The sequence below is a fragment of the Ambystoma mexicanum genome, chromosome 5q, assembly GCF_040938575.1.
Source record: "Ambystoma mexicanum isolate Mex_15411 chromosome 5q, UKY_AmexF1_1, whole genome shotgun sequence".
Taxonomy (NCBI): domain Eukaryota; kingdom Metazoa; phylum Chordata; class Amphibia; order Caudata; family Ambystomatidae; genus Ambystoma; species Ambystoma mexicanum.
Genome location: NC_090933.1, coordinates 993,435,558 through 993,455,834, shown reverse-complemented (window position 1 = coordinate 993,455,834; position 20,277 = coordinate 993,435,558). Strand labels below are relative to the sequence as shown.

Below are 20,277 nucleotides of genomic sequence, written 5' to 3'. Positions count from 1 at the left end.
TAGTTTCCCTGGTGGTGGACGGTTGGAGCTCACATCAAAATACTCTGGAGGACCGCCCTACCAAAGCGAGCATTGGCTCCTCTGGCAATGTCTAAGCTGTAATGCTTGGCAAATGTGTGCAAATAGGACCATGTTGCCACACGAGAAATGTCTGTAGCTGGTACTCACTTCTAGAGAGCTGAAGAGGCCACAGCCCCTCTGGTAGAGTGTTCCCTATGCCATGGTGGTAATCCCTGCTGGTACCTCCTTACCTGCCTTCTGATAACATTCCGAAATGCACAGCACTATCCAACGAGAGATAGGGCCTGATTACGAGATCAGCCGTAACCCGCTGATGACACCGGTGGGTTGCCGCCAACCCCGAAACACTGTTTCTGGCTCCTGACTTCCCAGTGCCACCGGGACATTACAAGTCCTGGTATTGGATTTGGTAAGTCCCCATTCTGGTGGAGTCCCATAGGACTCCATGGGGATGGGGACTTGTTGCTAACGGTGCCGGTGCTTCTGTGAAACTCTGCCTACCCGGGCCATTGCGCTGTACAGGGTCAGACATGCCGGGCGCAACAGACCCTGCAGGCAGACTTGTAGTGTGTTGGCCTGATAATAATGGTGCCGGTAAACTGACCAGCACCCTTATTTCCGACCGCCACACTCATAATGAGGCCCATAGTCTGCTTGGTAACCGCTCGCCCGAACCTGGATTGCGAGACTGCAATGAATAACTGGTCATGCTTCCAGAAAGAGCCTGTTTTAGCCAGGTAAAAACATAGCACCATCTTGGAATCCAACCTGTGGAGTCTGTCTTTGTCCTTTGAAGGATGGGATGGAGGTGAAAACACTGGAAGATCGATGCTCTGGCTCAGATGGAATTCTGACACCACCTTTGGTAAACACATAGGGTGTACTTTCAGGGATACTTCTCCTTTAAACATGGAAGAGCCAAAAGATACCCCTTTACCGTGCCCACTTGGAGGCCTGATTTGGCTAAGGCCAACAAAAACTCCATCAACAATGATGTGGGACACGACATGGGATCCACTCACTTCTCCATGCACCAAGTCACATACTTCCTCCACCTGCGCACACACAGTGGATGCTCTACATGCAGCCAAATCGACTCTAGCACCTCCTCGTTGAGGTCTCAGTCCCCGTACCGCAGCCTCTCAAGAGCCAAGCATGCAGTTCGAGAGGGACCGGGTTCCGCAGAAGCACATTGATATGATATTGCATTTATAAAACGCATGTACACAAGTGTTTCTAGGCACGACAAGACAAGGGGGGGGAAGACAGAGGGAGGACAAGACAAATAACAGTACTAGGCCTTTGCAGGAAAGAGTTGCAGGGATGTCGGTTCCAAGAAGAAATTAGTGATCAAAGTACCTTTGGAAAAGGCTGCAGATTTGATCTTTGCAGTGGGCTCCTTTGAACGGTTGCTACTCCGGTCGTGGAGGTCGTAGGAAGGTGAAACTTGCTGTGGGCTCCTAAAAGGGTTGGATGATGAAGACAAGATCCTTGGGGACCTTGGATGACTCCTGGCGGCGATGGGTGCTCAGGTCACTTTTGGTGTCAGGTTTCAGGATTTTACGGTTTGCTGACTTTCAGTTCTTCAGTGCTGCAGCACAGCCCTCTGGATGGCTTCTGGTGATGTGAACTCGAGCACTGGAGTAGACCATGGACGTTCACCAAATCTGGACCCTCAGGATGTCTTTGTTAGAATCTGGTGGCGGGAAACCCACCGGTGGACCTTCCTCTGCACCTAGCAACTCTGGATCTCCTCTGGCCACTGACGGTGGCAAGGATGTCCCTTGAAATATTCTTTGGCAGTTTGGAACTTTCACAAGCTCTGGGTGTCAAGCAGCACTAGGCCAGGGTACCCCCTCTTCTGTGCGCTACACTGCAAACGGTTTCCAGCGATCACAAATGCACCTCCGGACCGTGGATGACACCACTGGACTTCTTTGATTTAGGATGTCCAAGCACTTCTCTTCTGGACTCATGAAGACCCCTTCTTTGGATGGCTGGCACACAGGACTGGCTTCCAGGGTACATCAGATCAAGAGCAGCAGGTTGCACGATGGTCCCTCGTAGCTCGGGGAGAGGTCTCCTAGCCAATCCTCTCTTGATTCTGTCCTCGGGTCAGCACAGCAGTTTTCAGATTCCTTGAAGAAATGCAGCTGCAGACATCTTTCTCCAACTGGACTCCAACTGGACTCAGGATACCTGCTTTGGTTTCAGCGTCAGCTTCATTTTCAGAGAAGAAGACATTGGTGAGTGCAGAGAACCTAGTTATACACATTTGTTCCCATTCACTTAGGTTGAGCCAGGCTCAGTCAACCAATCACACAGAAGGACATTCATGCAGCCAATCACCAATCAGGCTCACAGGCAATTAACTCTCAACTCCATTTACACAGGTCCCACCCCAAGGGTGTACCCACAACACACAGTCCCTGGGAAGGCTCCAGTCAGTCATAGAGGAGGCGGGCACATATATGGTACTTCCACCCAACAGCCATTCAGGAGGAAGGGACAGGGTCAGGGCTTACCAGGTCTATGGGAAAACAAGGTGTAAAGGCAAAAGAAACCAAGAGGCTACAGTAGCCACCTTGCCTTTGTTTCAGGAATCTATTGATTCCTATGGCAGGGCCTAAGTGTCCCAAAATGGAGGACACTCAGAGCCACTGCCATATCAGCATATAGCTGTTACCAGCCCATACCCTGCGGGCAACACAGGTGCCCATAAACACACATTAGGGGTACACAATGTTGTAGCCCCACCAATGGGTGATATGATATGATGATATCATAGGTTATTTATAACGCACTTAATACCCAGAGTTTTCTAAGCGCAGACCCGGGGATCGAACCTCTGTTGCTCTGTGTCGTCTTGCTTCCAAGGCAAGCATGTTGCTCTTAAGCTATCCTTGTGAGACAGAAAACATATAGAAAAAACACACAGAGAAGTGGTAGGACAAGTGGTAGGACAAGGACTGGGAGGCCCTGTCCCTCCAAAAGGCATTTCCAGCATCACACGTAAGTGCAGCTGAGTTGTATGAATAAACTGTGCCTGCTGAAAATGTAACTTACTCCACTTCTATCATTGGAAATTGTTCTCCAATGAGTACTCTTACGTGTCTATCCTGTTCCCCAGATGTAGTGCTCTGTAGATAGGGGGGGTGGGCGGGGTGTTATGCATATTCTTCCTGAAGCCAATAGAGTTCAAAGTGAAAGATGGGCACTTTTTACACCTATGTGAACTAAATGTTTTTGTATTGTGCCACCCATTCCAATCCATCTCTGTCACTTTGCCTCTGTTTCCCTCTGTCTCCACCTTCAGACCTCCTCGCTCTCCCAGTTTACCTCCAGTCTCCTCCCTTCTCTCTCCACCTACGACCTGCTCACTGTTGCTTGTAAAGGTCCTTATTGCCCAAATTCTTTTTTCTGGTTGGTTAAATCTGTATACATCCTGGAGCTTTTACTTCCTCTAGTTCCTTTATGTCTCACTATTGGGGCCATGCCACTGCAAAAATGTTTAGTTTAGGGAGGCAAGATGTTGACTGATGTCAGAAATGTTGCTGTTTTATTTCCTATTTACAAATAGCGTCTTGCTATATCCAGTTCCAGAATGTTCAGTTCTTTGAAGGGATTTTGCTACTTCCCTTTCTTTACTTCTGTTTGCACTTTTAAATTCCTCTCTCTATGGACTCGGGCCGCCACACATTTATTTACTCTGCTCCTGCAATCATTGTAGGAATCTGTTATTTTCCTGACACCAGTTCCTCCAAATTGGTAGCTCTTTGATTACTATTGGGTATCCCTTGTGATATTCTTATCTTCCCAATGTGATCTGTGTCATGTACCAAGTGATCTGTTTCATTTATTTTTATAAGCTTTCCCATCACGGGATACTTAGATTGAGTCTCTTTATGATTCCCATTCTTCTTGATATATTTCCACTCACTGGGTTGAGTAGACTGAGCCCCCTTGTGATACTTATTTATCTCAATGCATTCACGTTCACTGGGACTAGTAGGCTGAGTCCTTGTGATTCTGACTCTTCTCAACGAATCTCCAAGCACTGGGATGAGTAGGCAGAGTCCCCTTGTGATTTTCCCTCTTCTCAATGTATTTATACTCACTGGGACGAGTAGGCTGAGCCTATTGTGATTTTCACTCTTTGTAAAGCATTTACATTAACTGTGAAGAGTAGGTTTAATCAAATCATCACATTTGTTTGTGTTCTTACTACGAGAAATAATATTCTGTTTCTCATTAAATGTGCCTTTTTCCCAAGGTCTCCCACTCTCCCCATTACCTGTACTTTAGTAGAGCTGCATCACCGGGTCGGCAATTGCCTTTGGCGTTCCTCTCTGTTTTGTCAGACTGGATTCTGTGTTTGGCTCTTCTTCTCACTCTGACACCCTTCGGTGTCCTTCTCCCTGTGTGGTCTCAGCGTGGAAAGGCGTTATCTCTCTGTCTCCTCTCCAGCCACCACCAGGTAAAAACTCTCTCCCTCTGTGTTTCACTGCAGATTGGGCAGTTCTCCGTCACAGCTTCTCTCCTCTGTGCGAATTTCCCAACTCTCTCTCTCTCTGGACCGTTATCTCCCCATTACCAGCTTCTCTCCAGCTGATTTGTGACTCCCGGGTCTCTCTCTCTCTTTCTCTGGGCCTGCACCTTTTTATGATGCTGCTCTGTGGCTTCCCCAGCTTGCAGTAGTGGTCCTTTCTTTGTGTCGGACTCACGCTCTGCATGACTTCTTTGTTGATATTCTTTCTCGCTTTCTCGCTCCTAGGTTTCCACTCGTCTCAGTGTTATTTAAGTACTGATTTTATGCAGAGGTTATGAAATAACAGATGCAGGAGAATTCTAGTTTTCTGGTAAATTATATAAATTCAGGGTGTTTCTGAGTGTGATGGAAAGGGAGTTCCTCATCAGAACAGGAGTCCCCAGGATGGGCGTCTCCCTGCGAGATCCGGCTTGCCGACACAACTAGGGGGAATGTTGCATAGTGCGCCCACTTCCCTAGCCTCACAAGGAAAGACTCCCCGTGGGGAGAAGTGACTGAATCCTGCAATTCGTCAGAAGGGACTCACAGTGAAACTACCGAATAAGGGCAGCTTCGTAGTGTAAAGTTACATTTCATCTCCAATTATTGGGATCTGTGCCCAAAATTAAATTTTACAGTGACACTGGCATTGTACATAAAAACATAACGGGCCCTGCAAACCTTGTAGATGTACTAGTGTATCTTTTAGTGCAATCTTTAGAACAGATGCTACAGTATCTTAAGCCTCAGCCAGTTCGCCTTGCCTGCAATTGCCCTGTAGTTCAGGTGTTTAATACTGTATATGCTTTCATATATGTGCAGGGGTGTAAACAAAGGCTTTGAGGTGCTGAATTCCAGAATACTCCATTATCGAATTTCATGTACTTTGGGAACCCCTTGCTCCGGAAGACTGCCTACAGGAAAGCTATAACTATGGTCAAGGTCAGTGACTCAACCAAACCTACCTCTGCCCACAGAAATAAGGTAAGTGGGCATGTGGGGGCGAAGGGACAACAAAATAGTGGGGAGGGACAACAAAATAAATAATAGGACAGAGGGTGGGGGAAGATGGCGGTGGGGGGAGCCGGCCGTCAGGTGGGATGAAACGCAGGCTTTCACCTGCAGTTCAAGCCTGCGTTCCTAGCCACCTGATTGGCTGACTCCCCATGCCAGGGTGCTAATGCCTCTTATAAAACTAAGTGTGCACAATGTTCATAGTCTTTATTAATGGTGTTGTGCGGCGTGCGATGTTCAGCCACCAATGAAAGTGATAGAGGTAATGCAGAATTTCATGGAACAAAATGTAAGTTACTGCCCAACACAAGGTGGTAACAAGGGAAGTTACTAGTATAGTAGAATCACATTGGAACCTGACCTCATACTGCAGTATGAAAGGGCTAAATCCTGACCAATAACTCAAGACTCTCTTGACGTGATTGGCTCGCACCACCTGACTTCACCTTTGGAACACGCTATTAGCTCTACTACGCCACTCTTGGCTTCACTCTCTTCCAGCTCTTTACTTTTGTCTTTCCCTCTCTCCGTGTATATTTTTCTTTTCTGACATCACCTTTCACCTCCTTTAAACCCATTGGCTGTTCCCTCCCTTTGTTGACACCTCTTCTGTATCCCCCTTACTACGTGGTATATCTTTCTAAATACGCTTAGCCAGAGAGTCACCACGGGCGTTTTTATGTCAAAAACCGCACAGGAGACTGCTCAGATCCACACCACATACACGCCATGACTGGAATAAGGGTGTATTTAATCTTTTTCATGGCCGGTCACTTTGTTCCAGTGGCATGCACTCTCCCTGAAACATTAATGTGGGTGTTCCACTCTGCTAGGGTGCAAACTGGTTACATGGTCATTTTTACTTTTCTCTAACATGAATGTTTACTTTTTCAAAACTTTCTTTACTTTTTACTCAGGAAAACATCTATAAGAATGTCAAAATATTTGTACTATATGTCTTTTTCTGTTTATTCCTCTCTTGCTTCTGACATTGCGCCTTGTACAGTGCATTGTGCTAGCTCACCAGGATAAAGCTCTTTGGCATGAAACACACTGGTCAATTAATTTTCTTTTCCCCTCTGTGCAGTCTTGATATGATAAGGCATTTGTAAAGCGCCTATACACAAGTGTTTCAAGGCTCCTCATTCCAGGACTATCACTGTGAAGGTAACTCTGGTTTGATGCTGTAGAACTACCTAAGAATAGCGGAAAGGTACTATTGATACATAACTCCCCCTTGGGGACTGATTAGGTCACAATAGCACCATTTCCATTGAAACATAAATTCATTTAAATTCGTTGTGCTTACTCTGTGCCTTTGCACCCCTGTTTCATTACCCAGAGGTCTGTTTCTTTCTATCTTTTACATATACTGTGTTCTCTCTAAAGGGGGGGGTTTATATAGTCTTTTAATAGGTATTTCTACATTAGTGTGTTTAAATAAAATGTTTATATTTGTATATACACTTGATTGGACATTCCCTTATTTTGGACTGCTGTAATTTGCTGTTTGGGTTGCTACTGGATCACATTCATACCCCTTCTGAGAGTATATCTTTCCCTCTTCCCAAAAGCAAGGGAGGTATATCGCTTGGCTGTGCCCATTTTACATTTATGATTGGAATCACTGTTGGTTTGTACAGTAGGTGGTTTAGCCATTACTCATTCTTAGCAGATTGTTCTCCTGCACCCAAAAGCTGGAAAAGCACCAACGGGGCAAGGGCAGGCAAACAACGATGACAGCTACTTATGCCCCCAAGGACGGCTCCGGCATGGAGAAGATGCCAGTAACATCCTGTCTTCTCTCTCTTCCTCGCCCCTGCCCTCCCTCTACTCCCTGCTCTTCATCTGGCCCTTCTTCGGCCAGCTCTCCTCCCACCTTCTCTGCCTTTCCCCTGTTTCCCCCAGACGAGGTTTCCAGACAAGTCTGATCTATGAAAGTCTCTTCTAAAGAGGTTCATCCCTCTCCCTCCAAAACCATCAAGGACCACATTGACTCCCTGGCTCCTGCTCTGGGCGACTTCTGCAACCACTCCTTCGCCACTGTTGTCTTTCCTTCCTACCTGAAGCACTCTCTTGTGCACCCTCTTCTTAAGAAACCCTCTGCCGACCCGTCCTGCCCAGCTAACTATCGCCCATTAACTAAGTCAACACCACGTTGAGCTCCCTAGCCAGAGCAGGAGCCTTCCCTGGTGGAAGAGTCCTGAAGAGGCCCTTGAGAAACTCCTTGACAAGCCTGTGCAACAACAGGGTAGGCTTACCAGGTGCCCGGGTGTACCGCGATATGGCAGCTACGTGCACCTTGATAGAGGCGTGATCTAAGCCAGCCTTGGCCAGCGAAAGCAGGTATGGGAAGAGCTGTGGACCCGTGATTCACAGAGGCGTAATCTTCTGAGTCCTGCACCACAATGTGAAGCGTTTCCATGTATTGCCGTAACAAGATAGCATAGGGGAAGCTCTAGTGTTGGCCAGGATCTTCTTGCATTCCAATGACAGGGAATCATGCCCAAACTCTAGGGATGTAGGGGCCAGGCCGTGAGGCTCAGCAATGCTGAGTCGTGGTGCAGTATGGTTTTCCGCTTTCAATGGAGAAAAGATCAGGAAGTGGAAGCAGCCAGATGGGCAGAGCCACTGACAGAAAAGTCAGAATTGGTGCTGGCTAATGCTAATGCATGTTAAATATAAAAAAAATTAAAAAGCAGGCCTGTGTAGCAATGTGTAGCAATGAGGGTCACCCTGCAATGACATTGTCTGAGTGTGTTGATCACATGTAGCAGGAGTGGAAATGAGCGGGAAGGCGTAAAGGTAGAGCCCATCCCATGGGAATGAGAACGCATTCCCCAGGTTCCTCGGCTGAGGATACCTGCTGGTGAACGTCTGGCACTTGGAGTTGGCCGCAGTTGCGAAGATGTCGATCTGGGGTTGACCCCACTTGAAGAAGAGAAGGGATACCGGTGTCTGATGAAGTTGCCGCTCATGGCAGGACTGAAGCACCCTGCTGAGCAAGTCTGCAATGGTCTTCTTGGCGCCCACCAGATGAAAGGTGACAAGGAACATGCCCTGAAGAATGGCCCAGTGTCACAGGGACTGGGTTTCTAGGGAGAGCGCGAGGGAGCACACCCAGTCCTGCTTCCAGATGTAGAGCATGGTGGTGGTGTTGTCTGTGAAGATCTGTACCACCTTCCCATGAAGCTAAGGTTGGAATAATTTGAGGACCCAGAAGAATGCCCGAAGGTGCTTGATGTTTATGTGGAGGTCTTCCTCCTCCAGGAAGCCAGAGGCCTCTGGCTTGTGTCTGTTTGGTGTGGGCCCCCCACCCTTCCAGGAAGGCATCTGGAGTGCCCATGGCTTGGTATGGTGGCGTTTGAAAGAGAGCCCCTTTGCATGAGATATGGGCACATCCCCCACCATCGAGAGGTTGTTGGAACTCCTGGTTGAGGGCGACCTTGTCCGTCCAAAAGTCTTTGACCTGCAGCCTCCTTGCATTGAAAAATTCCTGGAGAGGCCTCATCTGGAGCATGCAAAAGAGAACAAGGTGGATGCAGGAGGACATCATGCCTAACAGTGACTTCACGGAGCGTACTGGTGCGGATTGCGCCAACGACAGGCACTGTACCTTTCCCAATATGGCCGTCACTCTCTCCTCCAGGGTGCCCAGGAACAGAGCGTTCTGGGATGGCTCCACGCAGGTCTTTGGATAATAGTTGGAGAATCCGAGCTCGATCAGCAGGTGAATAGTCTCCTCTGCTGTGTGCTGGTTCGCCAGCGCGTGAGAGCTGAAGCGGTTGAGCCAGTCGTCCAGGTATGGATAGACATGGATGCCCGCGAGGCATATATGCACTTCCACTGGGGCCAGGCACTTAGTGAACACCCTTGGCACCAATTTCAGCCTGAAAGGCAGGGCCTTGAACTGGCAGTGCCATCCCTGGACCACAAAACAGAGGAATTTCCGATGTTTAGGGTGAATGGGGACGTGGAAGTAGGCGTCGTCCACGTCCAATGTCAGCAGAAATTCCCCCTCCTCCAGTTGGTTGAGCGTGTGCTGCAACGCAACCACCCTGAACTTCTGAGACTTTAAGTACTTGTTGAGGTGCGTTACGTCCAGAATCGCCCACCACTCCTGTGACTACTTCCATACCAGAAAGTATCTGGAGTACACCACATTAGCAAACCCTCATTTCTTTTGAGTCTTGTAGGGTTATACACGCCCTCTACCTGCCACAGTGGTAGAGCTTAAAATGCTGCTAACTCCAGTCTCAACCTACCCACTGCGCAGGCCGCTCCAGTTGCAATTCACTCATTGGCACTCACTATACCTCAGATCATGTGCTTTACTTTCCTTTCTGGTCCTGATTTTGCCTTCAAGCATAGCTATTGCTCAGCTGCACCCTTTGCCCTCATATGATACTCGCCCCTCACTTGCATTCAATAAACCTATCCTTTCCATCATGATTGCACCCAACCCGTACTTAAATGACCCAGCCCTCTGCATCCGACACTTTGCCACTAAACCCACACCGAATCGGCCATGCACCACCAACACTAGAAATTTGAGACTCGGCGCAAGACACTGTCATGCAACCACTAATCAGTCTGCCACCAAAGCCACCCCACCCACTCAGCCCCCCTCCATCTTTGCCCGCAATCTGAGGCTAGGCTTGAGATTCCACATGACCCAATCTCACACTAGCAGCCTCAGTAGCCCATGTCCAGCCCCTATCCAATCTCTATTCAACCAAACTGCTGGCACTCACTGCAGTCAACCTTGTATCTCACATGCTAGAAACCAGAGACTGGCATCTAGGTTCCCTTTTTGGACTCGTCACCAGACCCCTTATCCTAACACCAACCGCTCACGACCACTCATCGCCCACACTCATACACAAATCTCAACATCAGCATCTGTTGCAGATACAACTCCTTCACAGCCTTTGACCACATGCCATAGCAAATCTAATAACAAGAAACTCATTGGCGCTATGATGAATGCCCGATCTCTTACGGCACACGCCCTTGATATTGCAGATATGATTACTTTTGGAAACTTAGAAATCCTGGCCATCACCGAAACTTGGTTGCATAGCGCATCCGGACCTTCACTCTCTCTAGCTGTTCCAGACAACTACTCCATCATTAGACAAGACAGGGATACCAATCAAACTAAGGGTGGAGGAATAGCCGTCATCTTCAAAAGCTCACTTGAATTTAGGATGATCCCTAACTTTCGGATACTATCTGCCGAACTTCTATCCATCAAGCAACCCCTCTCCCCCAACCAAACTTTTACAGTGCATCTCTTGTATAGGCCCTCCGGCCCTATTACTACATTTATTGACGATATATCGTCATTTCCTGCCTCTAATACTAAGCCCAACTCGCAAATCCTTCTACTTGGTGACTTTAACCTAGGCTACCAAGACGCAAATGATCCCAAAGCTACAGACCTCCTTAACACTCTAACTGACTATGGCTTCACCCAACACATCAAGGAGCCTACCCATATCAAAGGCCGCACTCTCGATTGGATTGCAGACCTGAACTGCAAGCTTAACCTGATCTCTGTGACTCCATGTCTTTGGTTAGACCACTACAAAATAACCTTTGCAATTAATGCCAGCCCTCAAACTTGCAAACCCAATCTAGCCCCGGCCATCCAAACACGCAATAAGAAGGATATCTCGACTGAGAAACTTCTCCCCATCATCCTTCCTCTACTAAATACCACTATGACCACTTGCTCAGACCCTACAGTTTTAGTGGATATTTATAACCACGCCATGCTCAAAGCCCTCGATACTATTGCACCGCTAAAATTGTGCAGACAAAAATCTCGCTCCCATCTGAACTCATGGTTCACCCCCCATTTTAGAGACTTATGTAAAGAAAAAAGAAAGGCAGAGTCCCTCCGGAAAAATATACCTTCCTTTGTCAACAAAAACAACCTAACTCTAGCCTCTTCCACTTATAAAGTTGCTATCTTTTCAGCCAAAAAAGATGTCTATAACAAACGTATCTTACAGTCTCAATAAAACACAAAGGAACTTTTTAAGATTCTTAAGGAACTAGAGTCACCTGTTGCCCCTATGGTAACATGCTCCCCCGACACTGCCTGGTGTACTAATATTCAAAAGGCTCTTCTAGATAAAATTGCCCTACTTCAAACAAAAATAAATGCTAAAAAGAACAACCTTACCGACTCTAAATTGAACTCGCCTTCGCTCAACCTCCCAGCCCCTAATCACCCCCTTCAACCTTTCAGCTTCTCTCCACTCTCCACTGAAGAAGTCGAAAATATTATCAAAAAGCTTAAACCGTCAAACTGTCAAGGAGACACTTGCCCCGCTCCTATTTTCAAGGAAGCTGCGCGTGACCTTGCGCCCTTCATCACTATCTTTATAAAGGCCTCCTTCAGATCTGGCATTGTCCCGGGTAACCTTAAGGATGCCTGTGTTATCCCATTAATCAAAAAACCTTTCCTCGACCCAAGTAACCCTGCAAACTATAGGCCTATCACTACGGTACCATACCTACTAAATATTCTGGACCGCGCTGCCTACATGCAAATTCAGGACTATCTTGAATCTCACCAACTACTAGGTGTCCGTCAATCAGGTTTCCGCCCCAGACACGGCACAGAAACTGCTCGGATTGACTTAACAACTCAAATTAATTATCTAAATGATGAGGGCAAGATGGCACTCCTCCTCCTGCTCGTTCTGTCAGCGGCATTTGACCTGGTCGACCAAAAAATTCTATGTCACCACCTCAAAACTGCTATGCACTTTTCGGATTCTGCATCTTCCTGGATTAGCTCCTTTCTGGCTAATAGAACTATGTGAGTCTTCTCTCCTCTAGCCTCGGCAGAACCTGCCCCTGTCTCGTGTGGAGTCCCTCAAGGGTCTTGTGTCTCTCCCACATTATACAATGTATTTACCAAGCCACTCTTTGACATACTTGACTATCTGGGTGTCTCATACATCAACTACGCTGACGACACCCAGATACTCATCCCTATCACTGGTGACTTGTCCCTTGACACGAAGGCACTTAATGAGGTCTACTCGATCATCCAGCCTTGGATGGCACATCACGGACTCTGTCTCAATGATGAGAAAACTGAGCTTCTTATCCTTGGTTCGCATTCTAAACTCGCCAAGCTTGACCCCGCCTACAAAGCATTTACCATTGACGGCAATATCATTAAAGTGACTCATGCGGCAAAAACTTTAGCCATATATCTTGACGCCACTCTATCTTTAACTAGACAAACAAATGCTGTAGCGTCTGCCTCGGATCATACTTGCAAACTCATTACAGCATGCAGACCCTTCCTGAACACTGAGAACTGCATCATCCTGGCTAGAACTCTTATTATGGCAAAAATAGACTATTGTAACGCTCTCTACCTATGGACCAGCCAAAAAAACATTGACAAGTTACAAGTCACACAAAACAATGCCATCAGGGCGGCCCTTAATATCCCTAGAAGATCCCACATCTCAGACACCAGACGTAACCTACATTGGCTCCCCGTCGTGCAAAGAATATCGCTAAAAACATTAGCCTTAACCTACAAGATTAATAACAACCTAGCATGTGCTTATCTGGCCAACCGATTCACGCAGCATGCTGCGATCAGACCGCTCAGAACAGCCTACGTCAACACACTCACCATACCCAGATTCAAACTACAGTCTGCCGGGCGATCAAGCTTCCCAGTCCTTGCAGCTAAACTATGGAACACCATTCCTTCTACACTCAGATCTGAACCTACGTTCCACTCCTTCAAAACTAAAACTAAACTCTGGCTTCACAAGCTAGACGAGTCCCCTACACCCTATTCATAGGCGCTAATGACCACTACACTAGCACTTTCTATCACCTCACGCCTGCCCTTAGCATGCTGCCTTATTCACCGAGTTATATCTTGAATTCTGCACCGATTATGTAGCCTCCTTAAGTTTTATGTATGTAACCTGCTTAAGTCTCTGCATCTTCCTTGTTAAGTTTGCTCCCTTGAGGGAACATGTTTTTGACTACCTGTAACCACTTTCTTGTAAATTATGCGCCCAGATTCCTCAGGGCTCAGTTGCGCTTTACAAATAAAATAAATACAAATACCCAGGAGCCCCAGAGTTACAGAGGAATGGGTTTTATTGCCCCTTTTCTTAACATGGCTTGAACCTCCTGCAGCAGTTCAGCTATTTACAGTTCTTGATGCGCTACAGAAACTATGCGAGGGCACTTGTGTTGAAATTCCAAGGTGTGTTTCTGCAGAAGAACGTCCAGTACCGATTTGTCTGTGGTGATGGCTTCCACTGTTTGACAAAATTTAATAGCTGGCTCCCACTGGGGTGTGAAAGTGGGGGCCCGGATCCAGGGCTGGTTCAGGCCTGCGCTGGGTGCTAGTGCCCGGTCTATGGGCACCGAGATTGGCGCTCTGCTGCTGTAGGCCTGGGAGCGGCCCCTGCAGGCTTCCTGGGTGGTGGAGCAGGAGGGCTGGTGATAGAGGGTAGAGTATCCGTTGTAGGTTCTGGGGGCCTGCGCTCTTGAGGAATGCAAGGATGACAATCTCTTCTGCTGCAGGGTCACTAAGAAGCGTGCCATCTCTGTATTAGTCTTGATAGACTGGAGCGTCTCATCCTCTGCCTTCCCGAACAAGTTGTCCCCATGAAAAGGCATGCCCACCAGATTGGACTGGACATTTTCCATGAAGTTTGTGGCCTTTAGTCAACCTTGGCGCATCAGGGCCACCCCATTGCCCATCTGGTGCAATATGGAGTCCACTAGTTCCAGCACTACTGTGATAGCATGGTCAGAGGTCACCTCGCCCTCCTTGAACATGGCCAGCGCCTCAGCATTCTTGTCATCCAGCAGGAAATCCAATCTCGGTCCGAGCTTATACTAGAGCTCCCTGTCGTAACGCAACAGGAAGTCAAGGGCATTGGCGGCTTTGACGGTGGAAGCTGTGGTGTAAATGATGCACATGCACATCGCATCTAGTTTCTTGCCCTCCTGGTCTGGGGGCACCATCGAAGAAGATAAAGGATTTGACAAGTGTTTCCTGGCGGCGGCCGACAGCACTAAGTCCGGTGAGGACTGCAACCTCAGGCATCTGGGAGCCGAGTCCAGGGCCCAGTATTTTTTCACCATCTGGTTTCTCTTGAAAGGGGTGGTTCTCAGTGTCTTCATAAGGGCCACCTCCTCCTCACAGACGTCATCCAACAATGGACCGACATGACGGTCTTCCTCGAGAATTCACAGCGTTGGAGGTGAAATCCCTGTTTCGTCTTCTCCTCCGGTACCATACAGAAGAGTTTTGACACCCATGAAATCATGGTGTGGAAACATCCTGACAGGTTTGTCGGTAGCCAGAGGTTCTCCAATCAGAGGGACATAATCCTCAAATTCGTCCATATGTGTAGCTGTGGTATCTGTATTGATGACAGTGTCAGTATGTTGCAGATCCTCCTCTAATGCCGTCAAGGTCCTGTGGGGTGGCATTGGTTGACGCTTCGGCTTGGCAAAGCTTGGATTATGTTGCGGCCTTGGAGGACTCGGCCTATGGGGACTTCTGGCAGGATGCCTGGGAGTACTGAGAGCCGGCTAAGGAGTTGGAGGAAGTGGTAGCCTCTGTTGGAGTTCAGCCATCAAAGTGTGCAGGGCAGTAAGAATGCACAACGACATGTCCCTGGGTGCTGGTCTGGGTGCAAACAATGCCATATGGAATTGAGCAGGGCTGAACCCTATTGAAGGAGCAAAAGGCAGGGATGCATCCTTCCTGCGACATGGGCCCTTGAGGGTTCATGGTCTGAGTAATAGTTCTCAGGCAGCTGCTCATCCTCCAAACTACTGTAGATGTGGGGGGCTTCCTTCAAGACCCCACTGGAGCCGGTGGAGACAACCCTCAGAGGCCTGGGCACAAGGTCCAAATGAGGTAGCAACTCCCTCACACTACCCGAGTAGCGATGATCGTAATCTCCAAAATCGGTATAGTCAACAACATAGTCATGGTCAGAACAGCAGCTGGAGGCCGTGGAGGCAAAGCCACTCTTGGCCTTGTCCTCTTCCTGACCATGGAAACAACGGTCGTCGCCAAACTGCTTGACAATGAAGTGACAGTAGATGTGGACGGGGTCGTCGAGGAGATCGCAGGTGGGCTTGTCATTGACAGAGTCGTGGTCATCGACGAAGAAGGGGCATCGATGAGGCTGGGCCCTGGTTCACAAGGGCGATGTCTATGGAGTCCTAGGGTGTGATGCTGATGAAGACAATGGAGCCGACGACAGGCCTCTTGCAGGCCTCTCCTTTGAAGACTTGTGTTTGGACAGGGTCAGGGTCTTCCTCACAGAAGACACCTCACTAGCTGGTAGGCTCACCGTAGACACAGCCGAAGATGGGGAGCAAGCCCTTCCCGAACCAGATCCCACAGCAGGAGTGACCTTAGTGGGAGCAGAAGTGTGGTGTTTTGCTTTCTTTTGGATCCTCTAGGAAGGGGCGTCCTCACAGGACCACGACCTCTTCTTCTCAGACAGAGCATGCTTGTGGGACCTGCCAGCCCTCATCGAGGCATGACTGTGCCTGAAGGCCACGTCAGAGGCCTTCTCCTCCTTCAACCAAGCCACCAACCTGTAATCTAGCTTGGTCTTCGCCGGTAAACCACAGCTGATCTTGCATCCATCTTCATAGTGGTCCGGGTGTAGACAATACAGGCACATGAAGTGTCGATCCTCGACATACATGTTCTTCAGGCCACAGATTCACAGGCCCTGAAGAGACTCCTCTTGACCCATTGACATATCACTGAGGTGAGATGTAGGCCAAAGCCTGGGCCTGCCAAAAGATTCAATGATGGAACTCAATCTTTGCCGAAAATGGATCCCCGCTGCTGGTAATAAACATGCAAAGGTTGACCAGTCAAGGGTTGAAGAAAACGATCCAAACTGATCAAAACTATCAAAAAAGTCTAAATTCCCGAGGAGAAAAATTAGAGAACTCCTAACACTGAAACGTGCGGTACAAATAGGAAGATGAGTTGAGCTTAAGAGGAGGACTGTCATTGGCTAGGGGCAGTATGGCCCAAAGGACAGGACAGTGATTGGTTATAGAGGAGACAAGCAGTTTTCAGTCTAAAGTGAAACTGCTTTCTTTTTTTTCACGAGGATTCCCAGCATGATGACAGGGAATATTCATGTGCATGTGAATCCTTACAAGACCCCAGGCTTGAGAAAATACATTCTGGCTCATCATTATGCATTTATGTAGTCTGAGTTCCATAAGAGCATTGTTCATTAACGATGGAGTAAACTAGAGAAATGGGTGTGCCATGTTTTAAGTGCCTACTACATAGTAGGTGTAGAGATGATGGCTTTAATCAGGCGGAACCAGTAAATTGACCGGACTAAAACAAGGATTAAAGACAGAATCCGTGATGTAGAGCTTTATCTTGGGAACGTTTATTTCAAATACCCCCATCTTTAGATGTATTATTAATAACAATTGAGCATAGTAAATAATGTTACCTGTCTAAGTAACATTGTTAAATGGTTAAAATAAAAAAAGGAGTGCATTGGAGATGAGACTCGAATTGAGCACTCATGGCTGCTCACTTCCCTTAGGGTAGTGTTCTAATGTTTAGTTCGCCAATGCTGTGACTATGACATGTACCTGGGAGCTTATGTGCCTGAGCATAGTGTTCATGTGTGTGTTTTGGACAATTCATGCACGGCCAGGGACTTCAACTCCTCTTGACTGACAAGGAGACAAAGGCAAAATTATAGACAGGATCTCACACTGCTGAATAGGCCAAGCATCAAGCACATTCTGTGGACAAAATAGTAAAATAAATGCAATGGCCACTTAAGGTAATAAAAAAGAGCAACATGTACAAATGTTGCTAAGTCTGCTATTATCATAAATCTTAATATGAGGAATGTGACTGTCCACCATATCGCCACCATGATGTGGGTCACACCATCATGAAAGACACATGTTTCCATGATGCCAGCTACCAAAGTGTACTGCGCTACCATGATCCTGATGACAGTGGGGGTAACTTTAGCCCCGACAAGTACAACCACAAACCCTACTGACACCCAAGAGGCCACCACCAGCATCTCATGCAACCACAACGGCTTTGATGGCTCTGGGGAATTTCACTAGAGTCATCCTTTGTTCCTTCAGGGAAGACTGAAGTAGGTTTTTTGTATGGGAGAAGAGAAAATATAACACTATGGATCTCCCTGTAACGACCCTAACAGAAACCATAACAGAGCCATCAGGGTGCTGACTCAGTCTTTGACCAAACAAAGCTATTGTCCATTAGTATGTATCCACTCCCTCAGGTTCAGTCGATTCTCCAAGTAGATCTCTTTCTTCGGCTGGGGCCTCTCTCTGGAACTGCCTCCCTACCACCCTGAAACTTGAGGAGGACCATCTCTGGTTCCGGAAGCACCTCAAACCCTTCCTCTTTGCTTCTGCTTTCTCTCCTCGTCTCCCCTGCTGAATTCCTGGCTGAAACTGTACTGGTAACCTGGCCACCCTCTGATATCTGGCCCAGGTCCCCTTCCCCGCCAGTTACACAACTGCACTGCCTCCCTGGCAACCCCTGTGCTTGGGGACTGTTTCTGAATCCCTACAGTCCCCCACCAGGACTTGACACCTGATGTCTGCACTTATTCGTGCACTTGCCAACAATTGGCCTTACTTCTCTTATTGCTTTATTTATTCTATTAACCCTTGTACTGGACTATCCCGTCCCACTCCGCACTTCTCCTCCTACCCCTAATCTCTGTACTTGCACGATCTGAATGACACTTGGCCTAGTAGGATCGCTGTCTCGGTCTTCCCTCTGTTCCCCCTCCCATGCCGCGTTGCGCCTTGAAACACTTGTGTATAGGCGTGTTATAAATGCCATATCATATCATATCATACACAAAGATCCATCAGTTGAATAAAGTTTGCCCAGAACCCAAGGGTTTCTGTAGAGGAAACATGGCATTAGATTAGGAGCTTTGATAAGTGTAGTAGAAGTAAGTCGTGGTGTCTTATCTTATCTTACTGAAATTTGTAGAGCGCAACATAAGGCTGAAGGCAACTTGGGGCTGACAAGAGGGCGGGAGTCCAGAACACAGAATTAAAACAGAAAAGTCTTAAGTGCACAGCGGAACAGACTGTGAGACTCAGTGTTGTGCAAAGGGAAGGGAAGCTGGTTCCAGGCCTTTGCGCAGCCACCGAGACGCGCACCCGCCCGTACGAGCAAGCCTAAACCTCAGAGGTTGTAGAGTCCTGAGATCCTAAGAACGGAGAGGCCTAGAGGGAGTATACAGAACATATTTGTTCTGAAGAAATTCAGCACCCAATCCATAGATGGACCTGTACACAATACAAAGTGCTTTGAACCTGATAAATTGCTCGACAGGGAGCCAGTGGAATTGTCGTAGAAACGTGGTGATATTGGCACCCTAAGGAGGGCGAAGAACGGTCCTGGCTGCCGCATTTTGTAGCAGCTGAAGGTGGCGCAGAAAATGTTTGGGGAGGACCAGGTAAAGGGCATTGCAATAGTTGATGTTGCTAATGACTAACGAGGACACAACGGGTGCATGGAACTTCGCCGGGATACACGGTAGAACTTTATGTAGAATAAAGTGCGCTTTTTGACATGCAAGTGAGACCTGGTCGGCCATGAACAAAGAGGCCGAGATTTTAACACCAAGGTCTTTTTCCGATGAGAGCGGCTGAGGGAAAGGTCCAAGACTCTCTGGCCAAATCTCTGGGGTCAAAACAGAGATGGAGTAGCGTAACCCACCACCAACGCCTCTGTTTTCCCACCGTTGAGTTTAAGCCGCACAAAGATCTGGGTATCATCGGAATAAGAATAATAAAGCAGACCAAAAGCGTGAATTATAGCCAAAAGAGGTCGAATGTAGAGATTAAATAGAATGGGGGACAGAGAGGAACCCTGAGGAACACCACAAAGAAAATAAAGGTGGGAGGGAAACAGACTGAGTGAATCCAAACAGAAAGGAGGAAAACCAAGCCAGTACTTGGACGGAGAGACCAGCGGTGGAAAGCTGGGAGATCAGGGTAGGGTAGTTGATGGTAACAAACGCTGCTGATAAATCAAGCAGAATCAAGGCGCCAAATCCACCTTGATCCGCCAGGCGAGTCAGGTCATCCAGTACAGAGGCCATGACTGACTCCGTACCTCTGCCAGGATGAAACCCAGATGATTTAAATGGGTCAAAGAAATCGGAAGATTCCAAGAAGGTGGTAAGAAGGGGAGGTGTAAAAGAGGTTTCCCTAAAGGTATTTCCGTGAACCTAGGCAACGTGGTTTCTGTTTGGTTCTCAAAGCTCACCAAGTAGTAGCAGTGCTTAAGCTATCAATGTCAACTTATATTAGTGAATCAGGGTAAACAAAAATGCAGGGTAACAGTTTTACTTTGAATAAAGGTATTTGAATCATTTTGCTACTCACTATCCAAAAGGTTAATGTTATCCAGGGGTCCTGCCTGGAGAACTTGATATTGACCAAAATAGCTGACTGTGAAGCGGCATTGGGGCAATGAGGCAGTCTCACCAGGTGTTATATATGTTTTTTTGCAGTTGAGGTGAGGACTTCGGTCCTAGTGTCATTGCTTGCTCCTCCCTCGGTTAACCTTTGCAAAGTGCAGGCCCCAGGGTCTATTAAATTACTTGGCTTCTCAGGATGGG

The 20,277-nt window shown here is 47.7% G+C and overlaps 1 protein-coding gene across 1 annotated transcript in view; it reads right to left on the bottom strand.

The window, feature by feature from the left end:
* Positions 1 to 20,277, bottom strand: part of LOC138498338 (fibrocystin-L-like) — an 848,238-nt gene that overhangs the window by 770,515 nt on the left and 57,446 nt on the right. The gene's annotated exons all lie outside the window — the stretch shown is intronic.